The sequence below is a fragment of the Camelus bactrianus genome, unplaced genomic scaffold, assembly GCF_048773025.1.
Source record: "Camelus bactrianus isolate YW-2024 breed Bactrian camel unplaced genomic scaffold, ASM4877302v1 HiC_scaffold_26, whole genome shotgun sequence".
In the NCBI taxonomy this organism is placed as follows: domain Eukaryota; kingdom Metazoa; phylum Chordata; class Mammalia; order Artiodactyla; family Camelidae; genus Camelus; species Camelus bactrianus.
This window is the reverse complement of record NW_027413940.1, coordinates 264,749-272,676: the sequence shown is the minus strand read 5'-3', so window position 1 is coordinate 272,676 and position 7,928 is coordinate 264,749. Positions and strand designations below refer to the sequence as shown.

At 54.6% G+C, this 7,928-nt stretch overlaps 1 long non-coding RNA gene across 1 annotated transcript; it reads left to right on the top strand.

Moving 5' to 3' along the window:
* The first annotated feature begins 1,395 nt into the window (after positions 1 to 1,395).
* LOC141576720 (uncharacterized) lies at positions 1,396 to 6,857 on the top strand. The gene is made up of 3 exons (XR_012505127.1): positions 1,396 to 1,500; positions 3,024 to 3,198; positions 4,775 to 6,857. It is a non-coding gene; the product is annotated as an uncharacterized LOC141576720 (long non-coding RNA).
* Positions 6,858 to 7,928: the final 1,071 nt, after the last annotated feature.

The following is a 7,928-nucleotide window of genomic DNA, read 5'->3' as shown; positions in this document are numbered from 1 at the left end:
CGTCCCTGAGAATAGGGATGATTGTAGCGGAGCCTGCGTCCCTTCTGAGGACAGCCTTGTCCCCTCGGGAGCCCTTGGCCAGCTCCGCCGCAGGACTCCGGGGTGCCCAGCTCCCCAGGGCTCTTTGCACCCAGGGCAGCCCCTGCGTGGAGGAGGAGGTCCCTTTGTGAGGAGGGGGCAGAGAGGGCCTGGCAGGGTCCTGCAGGCAGAGCCCTGCAGGCAGAGCCCTGCAGGCAGAGCTCTGCAGGCAGAGTGGTGACCCTGGTGCGGCTCTGCTTGCTCGTGTGGAGAATGAGCTCTTCACGTCGGTCCCGTGTCTGTGTTCCTGGTCCGCGCCGGGCAAGCTTGCATGGAGCTGGGGAAGGTGGCGTGGGGGGCCGTCCCGCCCAGAGCGGCTGGCTGTTGGGAAGGCGCTAGTTTGCCCGTGTGCTGGAAGCTCTGTGTGCAGCCTCTCGGGCAGGAGGCCCTTTGGCTTCCTCCACTTGGAGACAGCGGTGGCGGTGACGTGCGGCTTCAGGGTCGTATCCCCGTGTCCCCCTGTGCGGCCCAGGCTGCAGGCAGGCCCCAGAGGGCTGGGCGGAGCGTGTGGCACCGTGCTGCTCTCTGGGCACCCGGTGGAGGGGAGGGTGCCCGGTGCCGACGTCTGCTGCGTTGGGTTTCGTCTCTTGTCGGTGTTGGCGCTTTTGTCTGTCATCCAACCCAGCCCTCCCTTCTGTCCTGCTTGTCACCCCGTGGGCCGGAGGGCCCCAACCTTTCCGAGGACCAGCCTGCGTGGCCTGCCCCTTGTTCGGGCCGTCGTCGCCCAGCTGGGCACCTGCACCTTGTCCCCCTTGTTGCCCTGTGCAACCTCGCCCCACACCGCCAGCTGCTCCGCTCGGTAAGAGGAAAGCATAGTCCTCTGTTTCTTCCTGGAGTCACTGCAGAAGAAGGGCAGATCGCTCTCCGGGGCTTCCCCGTGCACGGGCGGCCGTGATTGGGCTCACGGCCGTGTACCTCTGGTCCCTTAGCAGACGCACTTGATGGACCGCGTCTTCCACGTCCTGCCCTGGGGAGGGAGGTGTCTGTTGTAGAGGGAAAGAGGGTCCTCTGACAGAGGGCAGACGTGTCGGTTCTGAACACGGGCCTTCAACAGACATCATGTTCCAGGCTCCCTGGAGGACAAGCCCGCCCCTGTCACTGCCTGCAGCGAGTGGAGCCCTGGCTTCCACAGCCGATGATCGGTTATGGAAGACACACCCGAACCATGGGCCTGTGGTCTCTTCAGTCAAGGGTCCTGAGACCTGTCTCCCACTCGGTGTGATATGAGAGCGATTGTCATATGGGAAAGAAGGCTCAAATTTTTGTTTTCCTTTAATATTGTCTGCTCTGATTAGCCTAATCCTCCATCCTTTCTGTGTTTTTTTTCCGATTCAGAACCTCGTGTGTCTCCTGTGTTCAACGGTAACTCCCACCATCCTGAGGCGACCACGGAGTCCTAGATAAATTGGGAGGTCTTTTTCGGTGAATGTATTTCTGGGATATTTATTCTTTTTGTTTTTCCAGCAGCCTCTTGTGGCCTCGTCTTCAGACTGTTTGTTCTGTTATGAGTCTGTCATTTCTTTTTGTTTTCAAATTCAAACTCTTGCCCAGTTTCCATTGGCTTTTCCTCTCCCCCTATCACCTTGAGTGTTACTTGCAGAAGCCATCAGCGAGGGAGTGCATGAGGGCTGAAGACCTCAGGTTTTGACTGTGTTTTTCTTAAAATAGCATAAGAATGGTGAGCCCTTGCTCCATACTGACTTCTCCTGTCTTGGTTAACTCCTTTTTTCCTTCTTCTCTTGGAATTGCTCCTGTTTCACTGAGACCGGTTCCTGTTGTCATTCTTTGAATGGTTTCCTGGCTCAATCTGTGGGATTCTCCTTTGTATAATGCCCATTCTATTCCTTGCAACTGAAAACTGATCTAAGCCACCCCTCCAGCCTTACACCGTAGTGTTTGTGCAACTTTGATTCTTCCTGGGTGTGGTAATATGACAGGCCATCACTGTCTCTTCTGGGGTGGTAAAGGTGCCTTCCCCTCTGCCTCCAGTTGTACTCTTGGGCAGAAAAGCCTGACTCTCAGAGATGGTGCATTTGTAGTAGGGAATTGAGGCTAGAAGGGCAAGTGCCCGCCATGAAAATGCCTACTTCCCTGCAGGACCTATTTGCACCACAGTCCTGGCATCATGTTCTCCATCCCGCGGTGGGTCGGTTCTGCCCTGGAAGCTGTCACAGCTTCTTCTCTGTCTCATCACACACCGTGGGATTTTCCGCATGAGCTAAAATCCCGTTGGTGTTATTTGCAGGATTGAGACTTCCCCCTTCCCTTTCCCATATGACAAACGTAGTGTGCTTTTCCTAGCGAACTTAAAATCCAGACATCCCTGCGAATAAGGATGATTGTAGCGGAGACTGACTCCCTTCAGAGGACAGCCTTGTCCCCTCAGAAGCACTTTGCCAGCTCCCCCACAGGACTGCGGGATGCCCAGCTCCTCAGAGCTCATTGCACCCAGGGGAAGCTCCTGCTGGCAGAGGAGGGCCCTTTGTGATCAGGGAGTAGAGAGGGTCTGGCAGGGTCCTGCAGATAGAGCAAGTACCCAGGTGCGGCTCTGATTCTATGTGGAAAACCAGGCCTTCACTTCCTTTCTTTCTCTGTGTTTCTGGTTCATGCAGACCATGCTTCTGTGGAGCTGGGGAAGGTGTCAGGGTGGGTTGTCCTGCACAGAGAGGCTTCCTGTTTGGGAGGTCCTACTTTATCAATTTGCTGGAACCTCTGTACATCATCTCAGGCAGGACTCTCACCTTCCTCCACTTACAGACACCGGCGGTGTCATGTGGCAACAGTGTTTTATCCCCAAGGTCGAGTGTGTGGCCCTGTGCTGCTGTCTGGGCACCCGGTGGAGGGGAGGGTGCCCGGTGCTGACAGCTGCTGCATTGGGTTTCAGGTTCTGTAGGTGTTGTTCCTTTTGTCTGTCATCCAACACAGCTCTCTCTTCTGTTCTGCAGGTCACTGTGGATTCCCGATGTCCCGGTACTTGTGCAGGACCACTTGGTGTGCCTCACCCGATGGGACACCCAGCGTCACTTCTCAGAGGCTATTCATCACTGCCACCCCCACCTCTGTTGTGGCCTATGCAGTCTCACCCACCACCACCACCACCACCACCAGTTACAGCACTCGGTAAGATGAGAGCATGTGCTTCTGCTCCCTTGTCGAGTCTTTGCAGAAGGGGAGATGGCACTCCAGGGCCTTGCGATGCCTGAGGAAATCTGACTTGGGACATTGTGACGTCTGTCTAGCTTCCCAGCACACACATCTGATGGACTGTGTCATTTCCCCATCCTGACCTGGGAAGCAGATGTCTCTTGTATAGAACAGAAGAGACTTTTGACAGAATATCAAATGAATTTGAAGTCCCAGTTTGGCAGATGTGCCTCTTGCATGGACCATGTGATGTGCTCTGTGAGGGGTGAAGCACACCCCTAACTTCAGGGGCTCATGGGGTTGCCTCGAGGGGTAAGGGAGCGAGCGAAGGAGAGAGACATTCACAGCAGACAGCTTGTCACCATAGCAGATGTGCCCGTGCAGGGCCTCAGAGTGCAGAAGAGGGACACGTGAGCCACACAGGAGTGAATAAGAGGGTGTGGAGGGGAAGAAAGAAATTGAAGGGCTGCCCAGTGGGCGTTTGTTGGGTTCACTCAGATGGAGCTGGAAGGTCACTCCTGGCAGGGCGGGCAGCTCAGGCGGGCCGTGTGAATGCGGCGTGAGGTCCACTCAGAGCCACGTGTGTGTGCAGGGGACTCAGTGCAGCCATGCACGTATCCCCTTCAGAACCCAGTGCCTCCAGAAAGCCCTCAGTTCACAACCTCATATAAAGATGATTGTTCTCTAGGGTTTCTGAAAGTTCTGGGTCTGGATGAAATCTCTGGATATCAGAGAAACTGAAATTTAGCTTGTTTTTTTCAGGGTAATTTGTGTGGCTGAAGTTTTCTTTTGCCCCAGTGATTTGAAAAGTGCAGGCAGGATTTAGATCAGCTGAGCAGGTGCCTTGCCCTTCAGCATGAGGCAGGTTCTTTGGGGGAAGTCAGGGGTGATCAGGAGACACCCTGTAGGACCCCTGTCCCTACACCCCTGCTCCCTCCTGTCACCATGCCCACTGTCAGCTTGGCATTTCCACATTTATGTCACAAGATCCAATTTCTGATTCTTTGAGTTCTTGCAGTTCATCCCCTAACACCAAGACTCAGTGGGGCCCCCACAGGGCCTCAGCGTTGTTCTCTGTGAGCCGGGGGTAACGCTGGTCCCTGACGTCATTTTGAGGAAGGTTGGGTCAAGCACACACATTGTTTTGCAAAATGACTGGGACATATTTCTCACTCAGCATTCTCATAGTTTAAAAGAAAGTGTCTGCACACAGAATCATCAAAAGAGACCTTAGGAAGTACATTAAATTAAACTGAAGATATAAGAGCTCAGGCCCAGAGCTTACCATTCTCTGCTTTAAGCATAAGGCAAAAGGTCCCTTTCTTCTATTAAATATTAGGTCTTACTAGTTAAAGAAGGAAATAAAATAATGAGAATGTGCACATTTTGAGATCTGTGTCTGAGATGTGAAAATAATTATTTTCATTCTGTATAGACAGGGAGATGCACACACAGACTACAGTGACCGTCAGAGGCCATACATACATTAGAGAAGACAAAATCAGGAAAAAATAAGATCCTATTAAAATAAATAACTCTTTTTGCCTTACAGCACAGTCCATTTGCCACATGAAGGGGCCCCTCAGCTGTGGCAATGATGTGTTTAGAGAAGATGTCAGAGGTGCATTACAGCCCGAATGTTTCCCTGCTCCAACCTGCCCACTCTGCTATTCTCTCCTATTGTCACCCCTAATGAAATTGTCACAGTTCTCTCTGTGTCAGTGTCTGCTTCCTGGAGGACTAGTGGTCACACCCTCTTGAGGGCACGCAGTGATTCACGGGCACACAACTCACAAACCAGCAGGAACTAAGATGACAGGGCAGATGCAAGGTTACCCCTTCAGGGCAGCAGTGACCACAGGGGCCCCGGGGCTCCTCCTGGGTGGTGGGTACAGCCTGTGTCTAGATCTAGTGATGGCTGTGCTGCTTCAGTCGGTAAACACTCACTGGGCATGTGGGGCCTGTCAGTCACAGGGGTGTCCGATCATTAGCTAGATGACCAGAATGAAGTGGCCGTGTCTCATGGTGAGGAACGGATGAGGTGCAGGGAGGCCATGGGCGTCCAGCGAGAGGCCCTGCACTGACCAGGCCTGTGCCCCCGCCCCGCGTCAGCTGCCCGGCAGCCCCGGCTCCAGGCAGACCCTGAGGGGGGCTGAGGGCGGCAGTGCTCTCAGTGGGCCCCATGAGAGCTCTTCATCCTCCCACAGCCTCCTGACTCTGAGGTGGGCCGGGCAGGGTCAGTGGTTGGGGTGCCACCACTGCCAGGGAGAAGGTGTTGGGCATAAAAAGAGTCCACTCCACTCTGCACCAGCTGTCCCTGGAGCCCACGGGGCCCTCCCTCCTTCCAGGTGGGGGAGGCAGCCAGCCCTGCAGCAGCTCTGGGGTCAAGGCTGGGCCACAAACAGGTCAAGGTGAGACTGCTGCGCTGCCCAGGAAGTGGGGGGGATCAGCGATGCAGCAGCAAATGCCAGCAGGAGCAGCTCTGTAACCGGGCTCCTCCACTGTGAGCAGAGCTGGGGCTGGAACATCGCTGTGAGGGTGGGAGTGGGGGGAGTGATGTGGCCCTGTGGCTCTGTGGCCCTGGACAGGGCTAGACCTGAGCTCAGGGCCTGAGGGCCTGGGGGAGAGGCAGAGAAAGACACACGCAGGGAGAGACAGTGTGTGAGTGAGAGAGAGAAAGGTGGGGGTCAAGTCCTAGAGAGGGACAGGAGGTGACAAGAGAGGGACACCAGGTGGGGGGAAGCAGAGACAAGAGGAGGCAGGAAGGAAAGAGGGAGCCAGCCCAGGGTGCGTGGTGGGGGATGATGGGCCAGGGTGCCTGGGAAGGGGAGTTGGCCCATCCTTCACCAAGCCGTGTAGCTGCCACTGTCAGGGCCGCAGGGACCAGCAGCCCACCCAGCTAGACAGGCACCATCGGCCCTCAGGAAGGGCCCTCTGGCCACTTCCAAGGTAAGGAGGACCAGGAGGGCTCTCCCCAGCACCACAGCAGCACCATCTCTGGCTTCACAGAGACCCTGTGAGCAGGCGCCTTCCCGTCCCCTGTTCCACAGAGGGGAAACTGAGGCTCGGCCAGCCAGCCAACTTGGCCCTGTCTGCAGGGTTATTCACTTACCCGATGCTTCTTTCCCAGGCAGGCCTGTGCCCCTTTCCTAAGAAGGGGGCCTATGACAAGCCCGAAGTCCTGGGTTCCACCCGACTGCCCTCCAGTGCTGGGTGACCTGGGCAGGTCTCTTCCCCTCCTTGGGCCTCGACTGTATGACCAGCGGCCCTTCTCCCCATCTTCCTGGGTAGTGGGACCCCAGCAGGGCCATCACTCCAGGCCTCCCAGTCCCCTGGGTGGGTGTGGGGTGAGCTCTGGCTCTCGGGGGAATTCCTTTCTGGGCGAGGCGGTGGCTCACGTGCGCTCACCACTTTTTACGGGGTCACATCCTGCTATTTCCGTCTGGAATGGGACTTATCTACCATGGAGCCTGAAACTTGGTTTTCCACATTTTTCAAAATTGGCCCTTGTGCAGAAGAGCGGCTCCCTTGGCCAGGGTGACAAACTCAGTCCTGGTGAGGAGGCCCTTCTTACTCCCCTCACCTCACTGCTGATGGTCACCCCCAAACTCCAGAGCCATGCTCACCCCCTTGGATTCCCTGCTCCCCCCTCCCCATGCCAAGCCCATCCACCTCCTCCTGCCCCAGAGACCCCTCCTCCTGAGGGAAGTTGTGGGGCCCTTAGGGTCAGGACTCCAAGCCCTGTGTCACGGCAGGGGACACCCCAGCTGATTGGTGACAGGCCTGGAAGCAAGGGTGGGGCCCTGGGCCCCAAGATGGGCTGTGTGGCCTTGGTCAGGTCACAGCCTCTCAGCCCAGCATCACAGCCTCGCACACCCCTCCAGGCCCACGTGCCTGAGATGTCAGTCACACACACAGGCTCCAGCCCCACTCCCCACCCCCATGCAGGCACATGGAGGGTACACATGTACACACAGGGACATGTACACACATACAGGAACATACACACATGCACAGGGACACACACACAGGCTCATCCCCCAGCCACCAGGATGCCACTTTTTCATTCTTACATGTTGCTGCTGCAATAAAATAATTAAAGCATGAATATTGAAATGGTAAATGCTAGAGTGGGTGTGGAAAACAGTGAACCATTGTACACTGTCGGTGGGAATGTAGTTTGGTACAGCAGTTATGGAAAATGGTATGGAGAGTCCTCAAAAAACTAAAAATACCCTTACTATATGATACAATAATCCCACTCCTGGGCATATATCCAAAGGAAGCATTAATACAGAAAGACACCAGCACCCCAATATTCATAGCACTATTTACAATAGCCAAGACATGGAGACAGCTTAAATGTCCAGCAACAGATGACTGGATACAGAAGCCGTGTCATGTATACAATGGAATATTACTCAGCCATAAAAAATAATATCATGCCATTTGGAGCAACATGGATGGCCCTGGAAAACATCATTCTAAGTGAAGTAAGCCAGAAAGAAAGAAAAAAACCATATGACAACACTCATGTGGAATCTAAAATTAAACAGACTTAGAAAACAAACTCATGGTTATCAGAAGGGAACAGGGTGGGAAAGGATAGACTGGGAGTTCGAGATTTGCAGATAGTGAGTGGTAAATATAAAATAAAGCAACAAGTTTATACCACACAGCACAGGGAACCATAGTCAAAATCTTGT